General features: G+C 45.2%; 1 protein-coding gene across 8 annotated transcripts in view; it reads left to right on the top strand.

Annotated features, from left to right (window-relative positions):
• The window catches only part of LOC109285183 (uncharacterized), a 295,380-nt gene that overhangs the window by 78,981 nt on the left and 194,881 nt on the right, over positions 1 to 21,518 (top strand). Inside the window, exon 2 of one of the 8 annotated variants that reach the window (XM_059723888.1) lies at positions 18,926 to 19,013. The exons of the other annotated variants lie outside the window; for them this stretch is intronic. The gene's annotated coding sequence lies outside the window, so the exon portion shown is untranslated. The remainder of the gene's footprint in view (positions 1 to 18,925; positions 19,014 to 21,518) is intronic. 8 annotated transcript variants of the gene reach the window in all.

Here is a 21,518-nt window from a genome sequence, read left to right on the forward strand (position 1 = left end):
CACACAGATACAAGAGATCAATATTTAAGATATAAAAAGATTTAAAGGCCTCTTCTACAGGCCAGGTTCCCTGGTAATGCTGCACCTCCCATGGTTTCTCTCCTTGATGACACAGCCAGTACACCATGGATCTGAAGTCCAGCTGGAGAGATGAGAGTCATAAAGAAGAATGGGGATCTAAGTCACCTAAATTACAGCTCCCAGAAGGCACGTGAGTAGGATAGCCAATAACATATTTCAGTTTGGGCCTAAAATAATTTGGTCTTCAGCCAAAAACTAAAAAACTTTCTGTTGCTCTTTATTTTTGTCAAGATATCAAAATCTTCCATTAGAAGCTGACACTTTTTACACAAGCACACAAAAGATTGAATGGAAAACTGTTCCACCAGACTCTTTTTTTAGTGGAAAGTGTTTTTAATTAGTCCAAGTAAATTGCCTTCTTGCAGCCTCAGATCCCTGAGATGGTAGGAGAAACATTTCCCAAGATGATTGGCTGGAACACACACATACCATTTAAGAGAGAGGCACCCCCTCTTCTCTCTATACCTTCTGTACTACTATTTCTTCTCTTAGTGTGAACTGAACCACATCCTAAATGGGACACAAGATGGCTACTGTACCCACCAATAATTTGCCCCATCTTGTACTGGGCTTTTATGGTGAAGGGTACCATACAAGCCCTTGAAGCAGAAATGTTATCTCAAAACGTTCACTCTGGATGTGTGCATATATGCAATAAAACTTGTATCTCTTATTTAGTGGTGTTGGACAGAATAAGGACTTGAGATATGAATCTGCTCTTTGGGTTATTAATGCATAAATACAGAATGAAAGAATGAATATTTTATAGAAGTATTTCCCTAGATTTTCTTTACATTTATTCCATAATTTCTGCATGTTTCCTCCAAGGGTTTTCACAGTAATTAGGTCTAATTTTTTAATTGCCTTCTCCTCCATCTCTGGAAAATACACCATTTCCTTGTGGTTCTGGGTATAACATATGTTTTAGGATATAAACAGGGGAGCCTATTAACACAGTTATACATTTGCACGCTCTATAAATTCTTCTATCATTCATAATCTAAATAAGAAAAAACAGAGAAAATTTGTTCTAATTTGTTGCCTTTGGACTGACCTTCAACATTTATATTTATATGGCAAAGAAACTCTGTTTTCAAACTCTCCATTTTTCTTGCCTAAGGGAAAAAGGGTCTTTTTTATAATTTTTTTAATGGAGTACAGTTGGTCCATCAAGTTTCAGTTTCATTTTGAAAAGTGCCCTGGGAAAATGTGCCATAAATGCCAACGTATTCAGCGGCATGAACTCAAGATGATATCTGCTTGTAATGGTGTTCTGTTTCCAGTGACTTCTACCGGCTCCATTTTTTCAAATGAAAGAGAGAAGAAATAGTGTAGGATTTTGTTTATCACTTATTTCCTCAGAGGAGCAGAATACAAACTATTATCTCCTTCCCTAATCTTTTGTGCTTTCTATATTGAAAATTCTCAGGCAGGGACTCTGCTGGTGTATTTACTGTTGACCTCAGCCTGCAGTAACATGATTTCCTTGCTGACTAAAGAAAATACAGAGCTGCAAAGGACACCCATTATGATTGACAAGCAATAGGTACATCGGTCTGCAGCATATCTAGATGCTTAAAGATACCATTGAAAAAACTGTGCAACTGCTATCTCAACAAGTGTATTCATGATTCTAGAAACGTATTTATTTTTAAATGTATCTATGTATAAAATTAAAGTATTACTAATGACAGCAATGTACATTATGAGGGCATATTCTTACATGATATAAATAGGCAAAACTCCAATAATTTATATCAAGTAGGGTACAGACCTTTATCTTTTGAGTATATTAGGCAATTGGTTAAACTGTGTAATCAAAAAAAAAAAAGCATGTGTCTTAGTAGTACAGGTAGGTCAAAAAAATTGTGATTTGATAGAGTAGCTCCAGAGAGATGTTAACCTTTTTCACAAGAGTGAGCTCCCTAGGTGAAGATAAGGAGCAAGTTTTTGCTCCATATACCACTGTATACAGTCATCTTCTATATAAAAATCCTGATTTCTTTGTGCTGCTATGCATAATCTTAAATATTGTTAAACAGTTTCAGTAACATCTCCATTTCATTTCTCATTTTTATCTTAAATATTTTATCTGACATCATCAAACCTGAATATTTATCTCATACTCTGTATAGCCTATGGTAACTGTGTCACAAAACACATCTGTAATGCATACACCAAGCCTAATGCATTATTAACCACTCAGAAGGTGTGCTGGTGCCTGCAGTTTTTGTAGAAAAGTAGGGGGGGAGAAACTGTATTAAAGAAAATGCCTTTCAAAACCAGCTACCAGGTTTACTTACTGACATTTTAAAACAACCGAATTGCTTGCTCAGTGTTATATTTTTCTTTCTCCAAATAAATCAGCATAAAAGATCCAGTTATTGTTTTGGTTCCAGAACCACAATCTTTGATGTTTTTCTTACTTTTGCTTGTTTGTTGTCTTGGTTTTTTTTTTCGTGGAAATAAAAAATTGTTATTTTTATTGATTGGCCAATTAGAAAAACTGGTGCCTGCTTACCTAGTAGTATGGATAGATTTGATTTAGAGAGCCTCAGGAGTAAATTCTAGTTGAGTTGGGCTCTAAAGAGACATAAAAGGATACACTTGCAGTTAAGTCTCTTGGCACATGAAGGAGTGTAAACCATTGATCACAATACGAAATGCTGAAAACTGAAAAGGAATCCAATTTATCCTAAATAAAACTACTCTGTTTTCCAGTGACAGATTCCAGAGGCAGACACCAGAGAGGAACTGACAGCAGATGTTTTAGAACTAAGACACAGAGAGGCTGAGTAATAGTATAGAAAAGAAATTGCTTTGAACTTCACCCCTGCTTTAAATACTTCAAATCAATAGGGTCACAGAGCTCTTTAATAGAGTGATGAGGTCCTGCCCCAGCAGATCGTCACAGTGACAAGTTGATGTGCTTCCTAGCAGCAGGGTCATAAAAATTTCAGGCTTCTTTCTGAAAGGGGGCTTTGTGTTAGAGGGGTCCATTTGGAGTAACTCCCTTGTATGGCCACTCTCAAAAGCTGAGCCCTAATAGTCTACATCTAAATGGGACTGACCTCATGAATTACCTCAAGAAACTTAATCTATAAACTGGCTTCTTCTTATGCAGACTGATGAATTCTTGTTTATTCCTAAATGGCTGTCACAAAACCTATTCATCAAACTCTTAACGGGGGAGAGAGTCTCACATAATCCGGCTTCAAGTGCGGCACCATTAAATAATCATTAGACTTCATTGCTGGTCTTGAAACCCACTCCAAATCCACAAAGCAAGCTTTTTACCATTCATCAGAACTGCATTTAGATGAGATTTTGACCTGATAAAAAAGGGTGTTTTTTGTCACTATCAGTTTCATGGCTGTGTTCTTTCTTCTTTCAGAGGAGGTGGTGATTTTTTCCCCCCTTTCCTTAACAAAAGTAAAAGAAAATAAAGGCAGATGGCCAACTCTTTTCAATATCCGTTTGCTTTATTTGAGCAGTTTAATGTAGTGAAACAGAGTGAAATGTTGCTACTTGCTAAATGGTAAACAACACCATTACCCAGAATTCAGCAGCAGACTGGTACAAAACAGGGTGCTGGTGATTAATTAAACTGTTGTTGTAATTGTAATGCATGATACATAATAGATAGTGTGCTGTGTATTTTAAAAGCTGCAAATTAGCAAATAATAACTTCCTTACATCTCCATTCCATGCTGTTAATGAAAAAGGTCATTACTACTAACTAATAAAAAGAATGTCTTTTGACTTTCGTTATTCTCTCTGTATACTAGTTGAGATGTATATTGTGGTGGAGCAGGTCAAACAACCCTGGCAGAAGTAGAACGGAACAAGCACACAGAATTAGTTATTAGTTAATGATTACAAGTGATCTGCCTTAGCTGTAAAGTTTGGAGTTGGTTCTTCCATTTCTTACAGATTAAGGGTGGTAGGATTCAGTGTTGCATAATGGACATATCTGTACTTTTTGCAATTATCATTATTCCTATTTAAAAAGCTGTAATTCGTACCTGACAAATATCTGCAGGCAGATGCTCCAATTCATAATGTAGCACTGGTTGTCACTACAGGACAGTAGGCCCAGGTCACTTCTCTTAATTATTAAGACCCTTGGGATTAATAATACCATTAATTAGTAATATCCCATGGGATATAAACCTCATGGGATATTAGGCATATATCCCATGAGGTATATGCTTAACTTTAAATGCATAAATTGTTCCATTGCAATGAAGGGGGCTATGAATATTTGAAGTTAGGTACATGCTTAGTATTTCACTGAACTGGGCCTTAGCTACTTTCAAATATCAGGTTGAAGCTGTTCATGAAATACACTGGGTTTGCGTACAGTTTTCTCTCCAAATATGCTGCATTCCCCAGTCAGAATGAGATGCTCTGATCTTTCTGTGGTTTGCACTGCTCCAAAGACTAATACGCTGTTTCCTTATGATCCACCACCTCTGTGATGATTCCTGAACAGCAGAGACTCATAGATTCTAGGGTTGGAAGGGACCTCAGTGGACCATCTAGTCTGACCCCCTGCCCCTGGCAGGCAAGAAAAGGGTCACCAAACCTGGGATCATATGATCCCAGCCAGGTGCTTGTCCAGTCTCCTCTTGAAGAACCCCAAGGATGGGGCGAGCACCACCTCCCTTGGAAGTCCTTTCCTGGCAACCCTGACCATGAAGTCTTTTTTTCTAATGTCCAGTCTAAACCTTCTCTCCAGTAGCTTATGGCCATTGTACCTTGTTGTTCCAGGGGGTGCCCTGGTAAACAGATCATCACCTACTTATGTTGCTCTCCTCTTATGAATTCGTACGCTACTACAAGGTCCCTCTCAACCTTCTCTTGGAGAGGCTGAAAAAGGTTAAGGTCCCTTAGCCTTTCCTCATAGGGCCTTCCCTTCAGGCCTCCAATCAGAGGAATGGCTCTTCTTTGGACCCACTCCAGGTTGTCTGCATCCCGCTTGAACTGCGGCATCCAGAACTGGACATAGTACTCCAGCTGTGGCCTGACCAGTGCTGCATAGAAAGGGAGAATCATCTCCCTGGACCTGTTTGTGAACCACCTACACATGCATAACAAGGTGCGATTGGCTCTGCTGACTACTTCATCACATTGACAACTCATGTTCATCCTGGAGTCAACAGTGACTCCAAGATCTCTTTCTGCCTTGGTGTTGAGAAGGTTGCCCCCCAGCCTATAGGTATGGTGGCAGTTCTTTTTCCCCAGATGCAGCACCTTCCACTTGTCCTTATTGAATTGTATCCTGTTGCTCTTTGCCCAGTTCCCCAACCTGTCCAGGTCAGCCTGGATCTGATTCCTCTTCACCCCATATTTTTGTGTCATCCATGAATTTGGACAGGGTGCTTCCCACCCCTTCATCCAGATCACCGATGAAGATGTTGAACAGCACCAGCCCCAGAACTGAGCCCTGAGGGACTCCACTGCACACATCTTTCCAGGGTGACACTGACCCATCCACCACCACTCTCTGAGTGTGACCGTTGAGCCAGTTTGCCACCCAGTCTACCATAAAGTTATCCAAGGCAAATCTCAGCCTATTTATAAGGATGGTATGGGATACCATGACAAAGGCCTTCTTGAAGTCCAGATAGATAACATCCAGCTTGACTCCTACATCTAAACATTTGATAGCAGCAGTTGGGGCATTCTACATTAGGGATGTGCGAAATGGGCCATATTTGATTCTGATTCAGATTTGGCCCAAATCAGGTGTCGGGGCCGAGGGGCTGTGGCCAGCAGCCTGGGCACGTGGGCCGGGGAAAAGGTCGGCACAGCGAACTAGAATTAGGCACTGACGCGTAGAGGTTGATTAAAGATTATTTTATTTACACCGTAGGTGGTCGCGGTGCAGGCAGGAAAACTTTCTTGAGTTGCAGTTACAAAAAAACCCACACACACGTGGAGTTTGCTAGGCTCCACCGAAGACACACGAGCGGAGTTTGCTAGGCTCCGCTAAACGAACACGAACAGAGCTCTGGATACCACTCACGGAGTTTGCTAGGCTCTGTGGACCAACCGAAATGAGAGTCCGAAAGGTGAGTCTCCACGAGCGCGCAGGGAAGGGTACGTCGAGGGATCATGCGTTGACGGGGGGAGGCTAGAGGTTGATCAGGCCCCTGTATCCTCCTTTAAGGCACACGCAGAGTTTGTTAGGCTCCACAGTGCGCTTAGAGTTCTTCACGAGATGGATATGAAGTCCTCCTCCTCCAACTTGGGCAGAAACTGCTCAAGCCTCTTATACGGCTAGCAAGCCAATTGCTAGCCGCCACGTGGGAATAATTTAGAAACAGCCAATAGTGGAAAACAAATTTACATACGGATGGCGGGAACTCCTTTGCACCGGGGTTTTTTCTCTCTGCAACTGAGAATTGCACCGTGCAAAGAAAGCTCCTCGTGGCAGGAAATAATTCTGCAGTGCCGAAGCACACACAAAATCATACCCTTGGGTCACGACATCAGGAACAGTGATTTAATTTGTTGATTTGGATCAGTGTCCCTGATTTGATTCAGCCAAATCTGAATCTGAAGATCTGATGCTGAGTCAGAGAATCAGCGATTTGGCCATAGACATAACTTTAAACGTTTTTTCTACATACCTTGAGGTACCAGGTGCGGCTTGTGAATGCTGCAATGCTGGGGCAGATGGAGTGTCTCACAGGAGTGTGAGACAGCCCCCTGTGTGCTCAGCAGCAAAGTCAGAAGTGGACCAGAAGTAATTCTGGTCCACTTCTGGGTCTGCCAGGGAGCACAACAGAGGCCCCCCACATGCCTGCCTGGCTCAGCTATTGGCCACAGGGGGACCCCAGGTGCCCCCTCAGACCCAGCAGGCACCAGTAGCTGAGACAGGTGGGTGTGGGGGGGGGCACTTCAGTGCGCTCCCTGGGACCCAGAAGTGGACCAGAAGTGCTCTGGTCCACTTCCGAGTCTGCTGCCTACCATGCCGGGGAGCCCGCCTGTACTCCTGTGGGACCTGTCCCAGCATTGCAGCATTCACAAGCCTCCTGGTTCCTTGAGGTACGTAGAAAAAATATTTACAGCTGTGTCTATGTCCAAATTGCTGAATCTTTCTGAATCTCTCTGAATTGATTCAAAGGGTTCCAGTTTGATTTGGAGAGATTAAGGGGTCTACCTTTAATCGGGCTGAATCTCCACTGAATCGAATCAGGGACTGAAGCTTCACACAGCCGTATTCTACATTACTTGAACTAAATTTATGGCAGTAATCTTCGTCAGGCAACTTAAGGTTGATCAGACATTGCAAGAAATAACGGCCAAATTTTCCCCATTAGTTTTTCAAACACTCATCTTCCAATGATGGCCTTAATTCACCTGTTAGGCCTTCTTACTGAATCTTAAAATTATTCAAAGTGACTAACCTTCAAAGTTAGTCACTTGCCAGACTTCTCACCCTAGAGACATGGACTACCTATATTTTGTCTTTCATCCTGCCTCTACCTTTTGACATTCATTATCAAGTAGTAATAACTATCATTCTGTAGTCAACAGGGCTGTGTATGATTTTTACCTTCTCTGAAGTTTTTCTTCCTAGCCTTACATATGGCATCAAAGCAGCCTTTCCACATGTACAGCCAGACTCTCAGTTGCTGGCGAAGTGGAAGGAGGTGTTTGAGGGGAGGTGGTGACGGGTATAGGAGACAAACTGAGTGCAACTGCTGCCTGTGTTTACAGAATAAGGTGCATAGGATTATGTGTCTCAGGAAGATTTAATCAGAATCTCTGAGTACGTGATGTACCATACTAACTTTTGTGCACAAGAGACTCACACAGGTCTTGACATTCATATTTATTCATACAGTATTCTGAAACGGCATGATTTTAAATATAGCAAAAAATCCAAGAGCAGTATTTCATAGATTTCATAGATTTCATAGACATTAGGGCTGGAAGGGACCTCGGAAGATCATCGAGTCCAGCCCCCCGCCCAAAGGGCAGGAAGTCAGCTGGGGTCATAGGATCCCAGCAAGATAAGCATCCAGTTTCATCTTGAAGGTGTTCAATGAAGGCGCTTGAACAACCTCCGGTGGCAGACCTTGGGGGCTCGGACAGTAAAGAAATTCTTCCTTATGTCCAGCCTGAAACGATCTTGTAGTAGTTTGTGACCATTCGTCCTCGTCATCCCTTGGGGCGCTCTGGTGAACAAACGTTCCCCCAGATACTGGTGGTCACCCCTGATAAACTTGTAGGTGGCCATCAGATCACCCCTGAGCCTGCGCTTTTCCAGGCTAAAGAGCCCCAGGGCTCTCAGCCTGTCATCGTAGGGTCTGCTTCCCTGACCTCTGATCATGCGCGTGGCTCTTCTCTGGACTCTCTCAAGCTTCTCCACATCCTTTTTGAATTGTGGAGCCCAAAACTGGACGCAGTACTCCAGCTGCGGCCTCACTAAGGCCGAGTACAGGGGGAGAATGACCAGGCTGCTAGGAGTGAAAGATATATGGGGCGAGGAGAGAAAGCAAATAAAAAGTATGACCTTTCAGCTCAATGAGGTTGGCATTTCCTCAGGTAGGTGGAGATTCCTGAGATACAGCTGCTTCTTTGCTATGACTGTTTATGCCTTATAGTTTAGACAGTTATGAATTAAAAAACAAATCTTAGCAGAAGTGGCCATAACTCAGGACTCCCCCTTCACAGGGGAGTAAGCTCATCATGGGAATAGAGACACTGCAACAAAACCAGGTTCTGGGTGTTACCAGTGGGGTGCCCTTTATCCCCAAACCTCTTTCCATCATTGTGCTGTACAATCACAGAGAACAAGCTGAGATTTACCCCAAGTCAATTTCTTAGTCTAGGAAACCTCAGCTCAGCCTGTCCTAATCCAGGCTTTATCAGGTCTAGAAGAGGAGATGTTGCCAGTTCAAGGTTCATATCCTATCCAATCTATGTAAAATGTTGTGGATCCTATCCTCTGGAACAGGGCCAGATTAACGTCCTCATTAGGAGGATGAGTTGGACCTGCAGTTCTCCAGACAGCTCTCATAGGCTGTATGGTCAAGGGACGTGGTTGTCACGGGTGACCTAAACTACTCTGACATATGCTGGGAGGAGCAGTCAGTCAGATTCAGTTGTACTGGGGTGGCTGGTGGTGATTTGGCCCGGGGGTTTTGAAAGGGTAAAAGATGTGTAACCCGGGTGGTGGCCCAATAGTTGCCACCCCTGCCCAATATCAGGAATGGTGTGGCGAGAGTGGGGCAGGGCTTCTGGCCAGCACCAATTTACTTTCCAACCGGCCTCTGCTCCCCCAGAGTAGCCCGTGGTCCCAAGAAGATCTAACACTTAACTGATTTAACTATTTGCACTTTATTTACAAAACAAGAATAATAGGAAAGGTTATTTACAAGTGAACTTAAATGGCATAACCAGAATCGCAAAACAAACCAGAATGCATTAGTCAACCTTTGACTCGAGAACCACAGGCAGGGTAACTGGCAGCTTTCAGCCACTGCTGAGATGCTACCACAAAGAAGCAAGATGCTCACTCCCAGCAGCTCCAACAGGCTTCCCAATAAGCGACAGATTGTAATAGGTTAAGCTCTTCTGTTCTGCAGCAATCAAATTGTATCAAACTCCAACTCTCCAAAGAGGCTGAAGAGTGACCCTTTGTGGCAACCAAAAAGGCAAGCAACTTGCAACAGAGTAGGCTCCTGCAGCGATCAGCATGACCCAAGCACAAAGCTCAGGGACTCCATCTGATGACAATCAGCTGCAGAATAAGGGACAGGACTGAGGCCCCTCTGAGACAGTCATTGGCAGAGGGCCAGCAGCACAGGCAGCTCCCAGGGGTCGTTGCTTTAAACTCCTGCTCCAGATAACTGACTGAGTGCCCCACATACCTCATGGCTTACCAATCCCGCTCCGAGTACTGGCCTAAGCCTCGAGCTCCCAGGGACCCTTGTCCTGGTGCTCTGCCGCTCCTCAGGATCCCAATGCCTTGCCTGCTGCTGTCCCGATTACTCAGGGAAGGTAAGGGGTTTCCTCAACTTACCAGACCAGCTCCCTGCTCTGGATGAGGATGCTGCCTGTGCCCCTGGACACTGCTTCTTCTTCTCAGTGGAGTGGGGGGCTGACTGCCACCCCTAGCCTCCAGGATGCCTGGCATGTCCAGCACACTGCAATGGGGCCTAGGGGCACCAGCTCTCTGCCCCAAGCACTGGCCACTGCTCCCTCTCTGCTGCAGGGCTGGAGGCACGGCCGACTGCCACTGCCTTCTTCTCCCGTGGCCTTCGAGGATCTTCAGAGGGATCTCTCTGTTCCCTCTGCTGGGTCAGCTCTCCCCAGCTCTTCCTAGGCCTCCTGCATTGTTCCCTGGAGTCACTGTCAGCAGCCCCCACATGCCAGTTCGGCTGCCGCTTTTATCCCCTCTGGCAGTCCCTCCCTGGTTTGCAAACCAGCCAACCGGGGCTCAGGGTGGCTGGCCCCCCACTCCGGCCATCCCCCTTCTGTGTGAATGAGGGGACTGAAAACCCCTGCGTTCGACTGGCTTCTCCTTTTCCACAGGGCAGGGCTCCCCTGCTCCACCCTTGGGGTCGCTCAGAGTTCACCGGCACTGTTTCTAGCCCAGGGTAAGTATCTCAAGCCAATCTGGTGAGCCCACATTGGCAGTCTGTTACAGATGATTGGAGCACTTGAGATTCCCTTTCCTCACCAATCTGGTAATGATTTGGCCCAGGAGTTTTGAAAGGGTAAAAGATGATTGGAAGACTTGGGATTCCCTTTCCTCACCAATCAGGCCCCAGAGACTCACCCTCTGTGTCCCCTGATTGGCCCCTCAGGCCACCTGGAGGAGGATAAAAGGGGCAGGGCAGCTGACTCAGAGGAGATCAGTGAGGGATTACAAGACTTGAGTCAGGTGTAGTTGTCCCTGAAGGAGTGGGACCTACAGGCAGCAGTTGGATCCTCAGCAGTGCAGTGTGTAGCTGGTAGGAAAAGCTCCCTAGTGGGTTCCAGGATTCCCCTATGAGAGGCTACAGCCAGTAGGAGAGGTCCCCCAGCTCCAGCAAGAAGCTGAGCAGTGGCCTGAGAGGTTCCTAGCTCTAATTCCAGCTTCTCCAGCAAAACACCATGAAGCAGGGACTCCTAGAAAGTCAAAACCCCTAGCAGCTTGGAGCAGTACCAGCTCTGGTGGCTGTGTTGTAGAGTTTCTGCCTACCACATGGGAGATCTGAATTCAAGTCCCAGCTGGGTTGAATTGGGGTGAGTTAAGCAACAGGAAGAAATTCTTGTTGCAGTGGAAGGGGGTCATTGTGTTTTCCTTTTTTCTCCTCTCCAGGTACCTAGGCCCTATATTTCTTGTTGTTTGATGTTTTGTATTTTGTGCATCTTATATTTTGCCAGCCAGTATTGTTTGTTCTACTGTTTGTTTTATATTTTGTTAAACCTGTCTCTTGTCAACAGAATGAATACGTCTACGATTGTAAGTGCCTAACCTTTACTGATTCTTGCCCCTTGGGGTGTTGTAGTGTCCCCTATACCCCTCGGTTTATACATGTTATGTTCCCCCTACTGTTTTCCTCCATAAAAAGTATATAGTTAAATCCCCATTGGTGATCTGGCTCTGCTCTATAGGGGAAGGAGGGTCCCTACACCTCCCACAGTACTTGTGCACCTGCTCTTATCCCTTCAATTGGAGAGTAGGTACATCTTGGGGGTACTGCCCTGAGTTACACAAACACTTATGTAGGTTCTTAACCTACATACAGGACGTTCACCTAACACAGGAGGTATACAGCCCCACTAAGAGAAACATCTTACTGGACTTGGTCCTGGCTACAGGGGATGACTTGGTGGGGGATCTACTGACACAAGGTAACCTAGGCAATAGTGACCATCACTTGATTGAATTCAATATTCAGTGTAGGATGGGAAAGATAACCAGAAGGGCAGAAATGCTAGACTTCAGAAAGGCAAACTTCAGTGTGCTTAGGAGACTAGTTAGTGAAGCACTGAACAACAGGAGCATTGGTGAGATGGGAGACCAGGAAAGAAGGTCATTCCTAAAGGGAACAATCCTACAGACACAGAAGGAGACAATTCCACTGAGCAGAAAAGTGGGGAAAAGGGCCAAGAAACCCTCTTGGCTGAACAGGGAAATCCAGGAAAGCCTAGGGGTGAAAAAGGGGCATGTAGGTTGTGGAAGCAGGGGGTAGCTACCAAAGCGGAGTGTACCTACTTGGCCTGCACTTGCAGGGAGGCAGTTAGAAAGGCCAAAGCCAAAGGAACTTAAGCTGGCAATACAAATGAAAGACAACAAAAAGTCCTTCTTCAAGCATATAAGGAGTAAAAAGAAGGTGCAGAGTAGCATAGGACCCCTACAGGACAAACTGTGGCAACTAGTAACAGACAGGGGGGACAAGGCTGAGCTCTTCAATGAGTTTTTTTTGCCTCTGTATTCCTGAACATGGATCAGGACAAATCTCCCAATTGGATCATAGACAGGCACAAAAGAGAAACCAGCCTGCCAATTTAGTGAAGGGACACTTGGAGGGGCTGGGTGTGTTTTAAGTCAGCAGGCCTGGATGATCTTCATCGAAGGGTACTGAAGGAATTGGCCAGTGTCACTGGCACAGCTGTTTGAGCACTCTTGGTGCTCAGGTCAGGTCCTGGAGGACTGGAAAAGGGCCAATGTGGTCCCTATTTGCAAGAAGGGGAGGAAAGAGGATCCAGGTAACTACAGACCAGTTAGTCTCACCTCTATCCTTGGAAAAACCTTTGAAAAAATTATTAAGAATCACATTTGTAGGAGTCTACTGGGAAAAACAATGGTGAAGGGCAACCAATACAGATTCATAGCAGGTAGATCCAGCCTGACTAACCTTGTTTCTTTTTATGTCCAGGTAACAAAATGCTTAGATGCAGTAATCGAGGTAGATGTCATCTATTTGGACTTTAAGAAGGCCTTCTATATGGTATCTCATCCTATTCTCACAGATAAACTGAGCAGCTGTGACGTACATGCATAGGATAGGCACGGGAGGCATGTGCCCCACCCGAGATTGGTTGTTGCTGACGCTGCTGCTAGCATCTGTGGGTGGTTGCCGCTTGCCAACCCCCCCTTGTTGACGGCCCCGCTTGGCCTGCCTTCACCATTGACATCACCATGGCCACCTGTAGGCAATCCTCACTTGCCACTGCTATGCTCGCACTGCTGACACTGCCACCTGCAGTTGGTCACACCCCCCAGCCTTGGAAGGCACGACTCATTCATGCATAGATGATTACACAATCAGGTGGGTGGCAAATTGGCTCAGGGGTTGTACCCAGAGAGTGGTGGTGGATAGGTCGGTATTGACCTGGAAAGATGTGGGCAGTGGAGTCCCACAAGGCTCGATCCTGGGAACTGTGCTGTTCAATGCCTTCATCAGTGACTTGGATGAGGGCATGGAAAGCACTCCATCCAAATTCGCAGATGATATCAAATTATGGGGTAAAGTTAACACACTAGAGGGTAGGGAATTAATCTAGGCAGGTCTGGACAGGTTAGAAAAGTTTGTGGAACAGAATAGGGTGCAGTTCGACAAGTGCAAAGTGCTGCATTTAGGGAGAAGAAATCACCAGCATGCTAGGGGAGCACAGCAGCATAAAGGGATCTCAGAGTCATTGTTGACACCAAGATGGCCATGAGTCATCAATGTGATGAAGCGATCAATAAAGCTAACTGCACTTTATCATGCATTAGCAAGTGCATGACAAACAAGTCCAGGGAGGTGATACTTCCCCGCTATGCAGCCTTGGCTGGCCACAGTTGGAGTATTGTGACCAGTTTGGGCACCACACTTCAAGAGGAATGTGGACAACCTCAAGAGAATTCAGAGGAAAGCCGCTCATATGGTTAGGAGCCTGCAAGCAAAAACCTATGAGGAGAGATTGAGGGCCCTGGATCTCTTCAACCTCAGGAAGAAAAGGCTAAGAGGTGATCTTGTGGTCACCTATAAATTCATTAGAGGGAGGGGGCAGCAAGGAATAGGAGATGCTATTTTGGTGGTCCCCATTTTCAAGAAGGGGAGGAAGGAGGACCCAGGCAACTATAGGCCAGTCAGTCTCACCTCCATCCTTGGCAAAGTCTTTGAAAAAATTATCAAGGCTCACATTTGTGAGAGCCCAGCAGGAAAAATTATGCTGAGGAGAAACCAGCACGGGTTCGTAGCAGGTAGATCATGCCTGACTAATCTAGTCTCTTTTTATGGCCAGGTTGCAAAACACCTGGACACGGGAGTAGGGGTTGACGTCGTTTATTTAGACTTCAGGAAGGCCTTGCATGTGGTATCCCACACCATATTGGTGAACAAGTTAAGAGGCTGTGACTTGGATGACTACACGGTCCGGTGGGTGGTGAATTGGCTAGAGGGTTGTACCCAGAGAGTCATAGTGGATGGGTTGGTATCGACCTGGAAGAGTGTGGACAGTGGGGTCCCGCAGGGCTCGGTCCTTTACCAATACTGTTCAATGTCTTCATCAGTGACTTAGACGAGGGAGTGAAGTGTACTCTGTCCAAGTTTGCGAATGACACAAAGCTATGGGGAGAAGTGGAGACACCGGAAGGCAGGGAACAACTACAAGCAGACCTGGACAGGTTGGACAAATGGGCAGAAAACAACAGAATGCAGTTCAACAAGGAGAAATGCAAAGTGCTGCACCTAGGCAGTAGGTATGCTGGACATTTTTCTTCCCTAGGAAATGACCTGCTTGGTGGCACAGAAGCGGAAGGGGATCTTGGAGTCCTAGTGGACTCCAAGATGAACATGAGTCGGCAGTGTGACGAAGCCATCAGAAAAGCCAATGGCACTTTATCGTGCATCAGCAGATGCATGACGAACAGAACCAAGGAGGTGATACTTCCCCTTCTATTGGGCGCTGGTCAGACCGCAGTTGGAATACTGCGTGCAATTTTGGGCGCTGCACTTCAAGAGGGATGTGGATAACCTGGAGAGGTTCCAGAGAAGGGCCACTCATCTGGTTAAGGGCTTGCAGGCCAAGCCCTATGAGGAGAGACTAGGGCACATGGACCTTTTTAGCCTCTGCAAGAGAAGGTTGAGAGGCGACCTTGTGGCTGCCTATAAGTTCATCATGGGGGCACAGAAGGGAATTGGTGAGGTTTTACTCACCAAGGCACCCCTGGGGGTTACAAGAAATAATGGCTATAAGCGAGCAGAGAGCAGATTTAGATTAGACACTGTGAAGAAGTTCTTCCTAATTAGAGTGGCCAAGGTCTGGAATGGGCTCCCAAGGGAGGTGGTGCTCTTCCCCTACCCTGGGGGTCTTCAAGAGGAGGTTAGATAGGCATCTAGCTGGGGTCATTTGAACCCAGCGCTCTTTCCTGCCTATGCAGGTGGTCGGACTCGATGATCTATTGAGGTCCCTTACAACCGTAACTTCTATGAATCTATGCTCTGTTTACCAGGGCACCTCTTGAAATAACTAGGAACAAAGGGCACAAACTGATGGAGAGCAGATTTAGGTTAGACATCAGGAAGAACTTCTTTACAGTAAGGGTTGCCAGAATCTGGAATGGGCTTCCAAGGGAGGTGGTGCTTTCCCCTACCTTGGGGGTCTTAGAGGAGGCTAGGCATGCACCTGGCTGGAGTCATCTGACCCCAGCACTCTTTCCTGCCCAGGGCAGGGGATCAGACTCAATGATCTGCTCAGGTCCCTTCTGACCCAAACATCTGTGAATCTATGAAAACATATAGGCAAACTAGTCATGTGCTTAGTGCCTTGAGCTGCAGGGGGGGAGGGGAGTGTTTCCCTCTGCAGCGGGGTGAATGGCCATGCCCATTCCCACGTCCATGTCTGCCTCCCCCTCTCCTGCCCTGGATGCCTGGCGGGAGGGTGCTAGCAGGGTTACGTTCTCGTATCCCCTGTGAATGGCAAAATCTGCAAATAAGGCACTTTGTTCATGAGTGATGTTCTGCGTTCATGAACGTAGTGTCCCTGGTGGCTGGGGGTAGCACATGGCTGCGCTGGTGATGGTGGGAGCATGGTGGCAGGAGCGGGAGCGTGGTGGCAGCCCAGCAGCGGCAGCCCAGCAGCGGCAAGTACATAACTCCTGAGGAGCAACTTTAAGTGTATTGGAGATGTGGGGTCAGCATTCGTGAATATATGAAGCTGCAAGTACCAAAACTGCAAATACCGAGATTTTCCTATATTTTTAAAATTTGACTCAATTCTTATAAAAGTCACTGGCAACAACAGCGAGCAATATAAAACAAACATGGAGGCTAACTTGCATACCCGTTTTGTGTATAATAGGGCTATGCAAATAAAACATGCAAATGAGTCCTCCCCTTACTTACTGCACATTTTTTACCGTAACTTGCCAGTGAGTGAGTGAGAACCATCATCTACCTCCACAACGGTAGCAGCAAGAGGGGAAAGATGTTGCTTGGAACTTGAAAGTACTTGGAAAGGAGGTGCCCCCAGCCCACCCACCCCCGCCCTTGCCTATGGCCTGCTAAATGGTTAAGCCGGCCCTACTCTGGAGAAGAGGAAACCTGTAGTTTTCATCTGCTCTGAAATTGCCCTTACCACACACAATCAGCGAGGTATATGAAATAACAGAAAGATTTGTTACATAAGCACGAGAAGTCATATAAAAAGCGACCATATGTTGAAACAGAGAGAGAGAGATGAGAACTAGAATAATAAAAACTAAATTATGATCTTACCCTGCACATCCCACTAAAATGCAACTGCAACCTCTGTCTAGAGATCTGCCTCAAGCAGTTTCCCGTCAGAGAATTTCTGCAAGCTACTTCTCAGCTTGTGCTACCCAGCTTCCACCAGCTGGGGGACTAAATTGCCTAAGGATCTTTAGACATTAACTCTCGCCCAAGGCAACCATTAAATATCTTACCTTATCTATTTATCTACATTCTTCTACTCAGTTCTCAGAGAGTACATGTATATTATGCAGATAACTTCCTCCCCCAAGATATGCATCTGTCTGTCAGGCCAGGTGTTTTCCCTGATTTACAGTTATATCAAGAAATATATACATCCTTTCAGATATGCAGACCACTAATCCAATGTCCTTAGCTATCAGTTATTCAAGAGAGTCAGTTAGTCTCTTACTTATTCTCTTCCAGGGTGAGAAATAGCAGTCTTTGCTTAGACTCTTTTTAGGAGTCCGCTTTGCCAAAAGCATTCCCCTTTGAGTAAAGCACAATCATTTGGAAGGCTCATGCACCTCTGACACCTCCTCAGCTGACCTGAATGCACAGCCATTTCAAATGCAAATTCTAAGAGCTTTCCTTCTTTCCTGCTAGGCCTTGCTCCTCTAAAGTGCAACTGGTCTGAACTAGCATTATTTCACTGATTAATTATTTTTAGTCATATTATAAATATACATTCACACCAAACAGAGCCAGCCTTAGGGACAATGGTGCCCTGGGTGAACTTGTATTGTGGGTCCCCTCCTCCCCGCCCAGCTCTTCCCCTCCCCCGGTGCCCCTCCATAAATCAGCAGTGCTGCTGCAGGCAGAGGCAGGTGGGCAGGGGAAAGGGGCGCAGTCTGGCTGGGTGATGGATCCGCCGGCACTGCCTGGCTCCTCCTGAGCAGTGACTGAAGGCAGGGTGGTGGGGGGGACAGCCTGGGCAGTGCAGGTGGCTCCCCCTCCCTGCTGGACTATACCGTGCTGGACTATACCCTGAACCCCTGCCCATCTGCCTCTGATTGCAGCAGTACTGCTGACTGCAAGGGTTGGGGACTGCTGGGGTGGGGGGGGACACACCTCTGACCAGAGTCCCCTGGGTGGTTGCCCATGCCACTCATCCCTAAGACTGGCTCTGACATTAAATACATTCATGCAAACATATATATGATAAAACAGGACACAGCTTAACATTAGCTACAAATAGAGACTAAACATTGCATTAGTAAATACTAATTTAGGGAAATATACATGCAGAACCCCCTAGGAACCCCCATACTAGCCCTGCCTCTCTGGGTTTGTGACACCCCCCCCCTCTCTTGCATGCTCTTCTTCTACTTTTTTCATGAACTCTTGTCTGCTTGAAGGGCCAGTTTTAACAGGAGGTATGGAATGGTCCCCATCTATATTTGTCTATCAACTGGTGAATAGGACACCTTCTTGAAATGTGGGTTTGGGTCCCCTGAGAGTGAAGAGGGTCAGTGATCTTCTTGTTTTTTACTACTAGGTTCTTATAGGAAAAATAGGCAATATAGGAAATGTCATATTGCATTGAGCTATGGAAATGCTGTACCTGAATGAGTGGCATTCTCTTTTGAGTTGGTCTAATAAAAGATACAGGATTTACCCGAAGAACCTTGCCTGCCATCAGGGACTTCAGTAACATTTAGGTACCTCCCAGCACTGATTTAGATTGCAAAAGAATTTATGCAGGATTTAAGTGGCTGGTCTAGATCATTTCTGAGTGTGCAGAGTAGCCTAAGTCTAGGTGCCTGGGGATCTTTTCAGGCCAAACTGAATCTAGCTGTCTAACCAGCTTTGTGGTGATTGCATAGGATCACTTAGTCACTTGTCGTAATTTAGGCACCTAAATTCTTCCTATGCCCTTAATTACATCTGGCCACTGTATCTTAATCTACCATTACCAAAACTTGCCATTAGTTTAGTTTATCTTCCGCTCAATCTGCTGGTCAGTTAATACTAGCATATATTTTGGTTTACTTCCTTTGGATTTGTTGTTGGTTTTGTTTTGAGATTACCATGTTTCTTATTCATTAAATAAAATGGTACATTTACATCCTTGTCTATGGGAATTACCATTTGGGATCATAATGTGAAGTTTACTAACTGTATTGCTATAGGTTTCTGCTCATTGCTGTTTGTTAAGTGATTCAGACTGTGGATAACAGAACATGAGATTTTACCAGATAAGAGCACGGCTTTACTCAGGTATGTATAATAGCAGCATGAAAGCAGTTCTACACTGTCCATATTTACCCACAGAAACTGAAATGCAATACACCTCTGTAAGTTGCCCATAATTCCAAAAGCTGTTTTTATTGAGTAAGACAAAGTTTCATTTTGCAAAATAGTTGGACCAAATCCACATTAGAAATAAGTCAAAATTTAAGTTAATAATTTTTTTTGGTGAAAATTCCTACCGAAGTGAACATCCTTAATATGGAGAAATTGGAGGAAATGATTAAAGAAACACATGCCTACTAGGAAAAAAAACTGCTAATGCTTATTTTTTACTCCTGTTGATCTTTTGTCACCTTGGAGGCAACATTAGGGTGACCATATGTCCCATTTTCATCTAAAGAGTCCTGTTTTTAACACCAGTGCTGAGCATCCCATCATTTTAAAAGAACTGTTTTGTCCTGTTTTCAGGTGCCTGGAGTCACCTATCTGTTGGGGCTCTCCTGGCTTCCTGATGCTGGTCCTGTTTCAGCTCCAGCGGGTCTCAGCACTCCCAAGCTCACCCCTCCACCTGTGCTTTCAGGGACTGCCCTGCTCCTGGGCTCGAATAGCCCGGTAGCCAGTCTCCTCCCTCTGTCCCTGGCTCAGCATTTGCCTGGCATTTTAAATCTCCCACATCAGCACTGGCAGCTGACATCATCAGCCTGCCATCACTGAACTTGATTGAGAGGGTCTTCAAGAGGCAGCGCTGTGTCGTCATGCTCTGCTCCTGCTCTGGCTCCTGCAGTTTTCTGAGTGAATCTTCCATCGCTCCCAGGGCCCTGTGCTCATGCCCCTGGGAGCAGAGCATCGCACAGGAGTGCCCGGCTTCCGTGAGTGGCCTCAGCCACCACAAGCATGTATAGAGCAATTTGATGCCTGACACTTTGTCACATGAAGAAGCTTTGGACCATGCTACAAAGACTTTGTTTCAAGGCAACAAACTACTTGTTGGATAATAAAATGTAAAGAAACATTTCAAGATAACTGGATCTGTGAAAAGGAATGTCAATTTTAAGATGTTTTATTTAGAAGTGGACTGTTAAGTCCAGATCTGCATAATTTGTTAAGTTTCTGCGAACTGATAAAAAAAGTTTATTAAGGAAAAGAATGCAAGAGGGAATTAAATGGAAAATTTTATTTCAACCCCAGCTAATTTGAAATGACTAAACGACCAAATGTTACAATACCAGGGATAGTCATTTTGTGATGAAAACAGTTGTTTGACCAAGTCAAATTCATGCCACTAATTCCTTGAATTCTGGTAGTGTTAGCTGTTTTCACATACTATGGTAGCATAAGGAAACAGTGTTATTACATACCTAACTTGTTTTGCTATGTACCTAGTGTACTGGGAAAAATATGCAGTTCCTATGGGCATTTATATATGTGTTTGGGGGTGGGGGGGTACTTTAATTAGAGTGGCTCCAAAAGCCATTTTAACTAAAGTGCCCAAAGCATCACGTGTATCAGCATCCCTGTGCTGAAAAATGGCAGTGTGGGCACTTTAACTAAAGTTCATCCCCCTGCCACCATTTTTCAGAATGGAGATGCTGATACATGAGATGCTGGAGTCTGTTGGAGCATGGTAATTATCACACTCCAGCAGACTTGATTACAGTGCGCCTTGCTGCACGTGTATAGGTGCCCTATGTTTCCAAGTATATTTTGGCTTTCTGGGTAGAATTCAATCAAGCCATAAATAACCAAGGAAAACTGATAGGCTGTAAATCCCTGAGGGTGAGTACTTTATTACTAATGGACTACTCTGTTGATGATGTAGTGCAATGGTTTTCAAACTTAAAAAAAAAAATTGAGTGGAAATGCAGACCCCTTTGAATTGTAAGTGAGGGTATTCATATGCTTTTGATTGATCATAGTCATGTTTCGTGGACCCCTCAGACATAATCTTTGGACCCCGAGGGGTCTGCAGACCACAGGTTGAAACCACTGACCGAGTGCTGTGGGGAGCTAAACTTTTTGGCAAGCATGCCACAATGTGCAGATGATTTCTTGTTCCACAGTTTCCTGTTCAAGTTGTTTTTTTTAAAGGGTTTTTGTTTGTTTGTTTATTTTAAGAAAGCTACTTGGAGGTCAATGATGGAGTGTCCAGAAAGGTTAACGCGTACCACCAAGGGTTTGTGTCTGATTTTGGAACTGAGGTTAGATCTGCATTTATTCATTTTTTTATGTAGTGACTGTCCTTTCTGGCCAATATAGACAGCAGAGGGGCACAGTAAGCAAGTGATCGTATATATGATGATGGTGGAGGGGCAAGTGAATGAACCCCAGATGTTATCATTTGTATTGCTCAGTCCAATGATAATATAGTCAGTATTGATGAGGGGGCACTTTTGGCATCTGGGTCCATAGCAAGGCATTGTGGCTTGGTATGAATTGGAGCTGGTAATCTGTTGCTGGAGATTCATTGTTTGAAACTAGGAGGGGAGGGGGTACTGTAAGCCAGGACAGGCCTCTCCCCCAAAGCTAGCTTGA

Source organism: Alligator mississippiensis, chromosome 3 (genome assembly GCF_030867095.1).
Source record: "Alligator mississippiensis isolate rAllMis1 chromosome 3, rAllMis1, whole genome shotgun sequence".
NCBI classification, from domain to species: domain Eukaryota; kingdom Metazoa; phylum Chordata; order Crocodylia; family Alligatoridae; genus Alligator; species Alligator mississippiensis.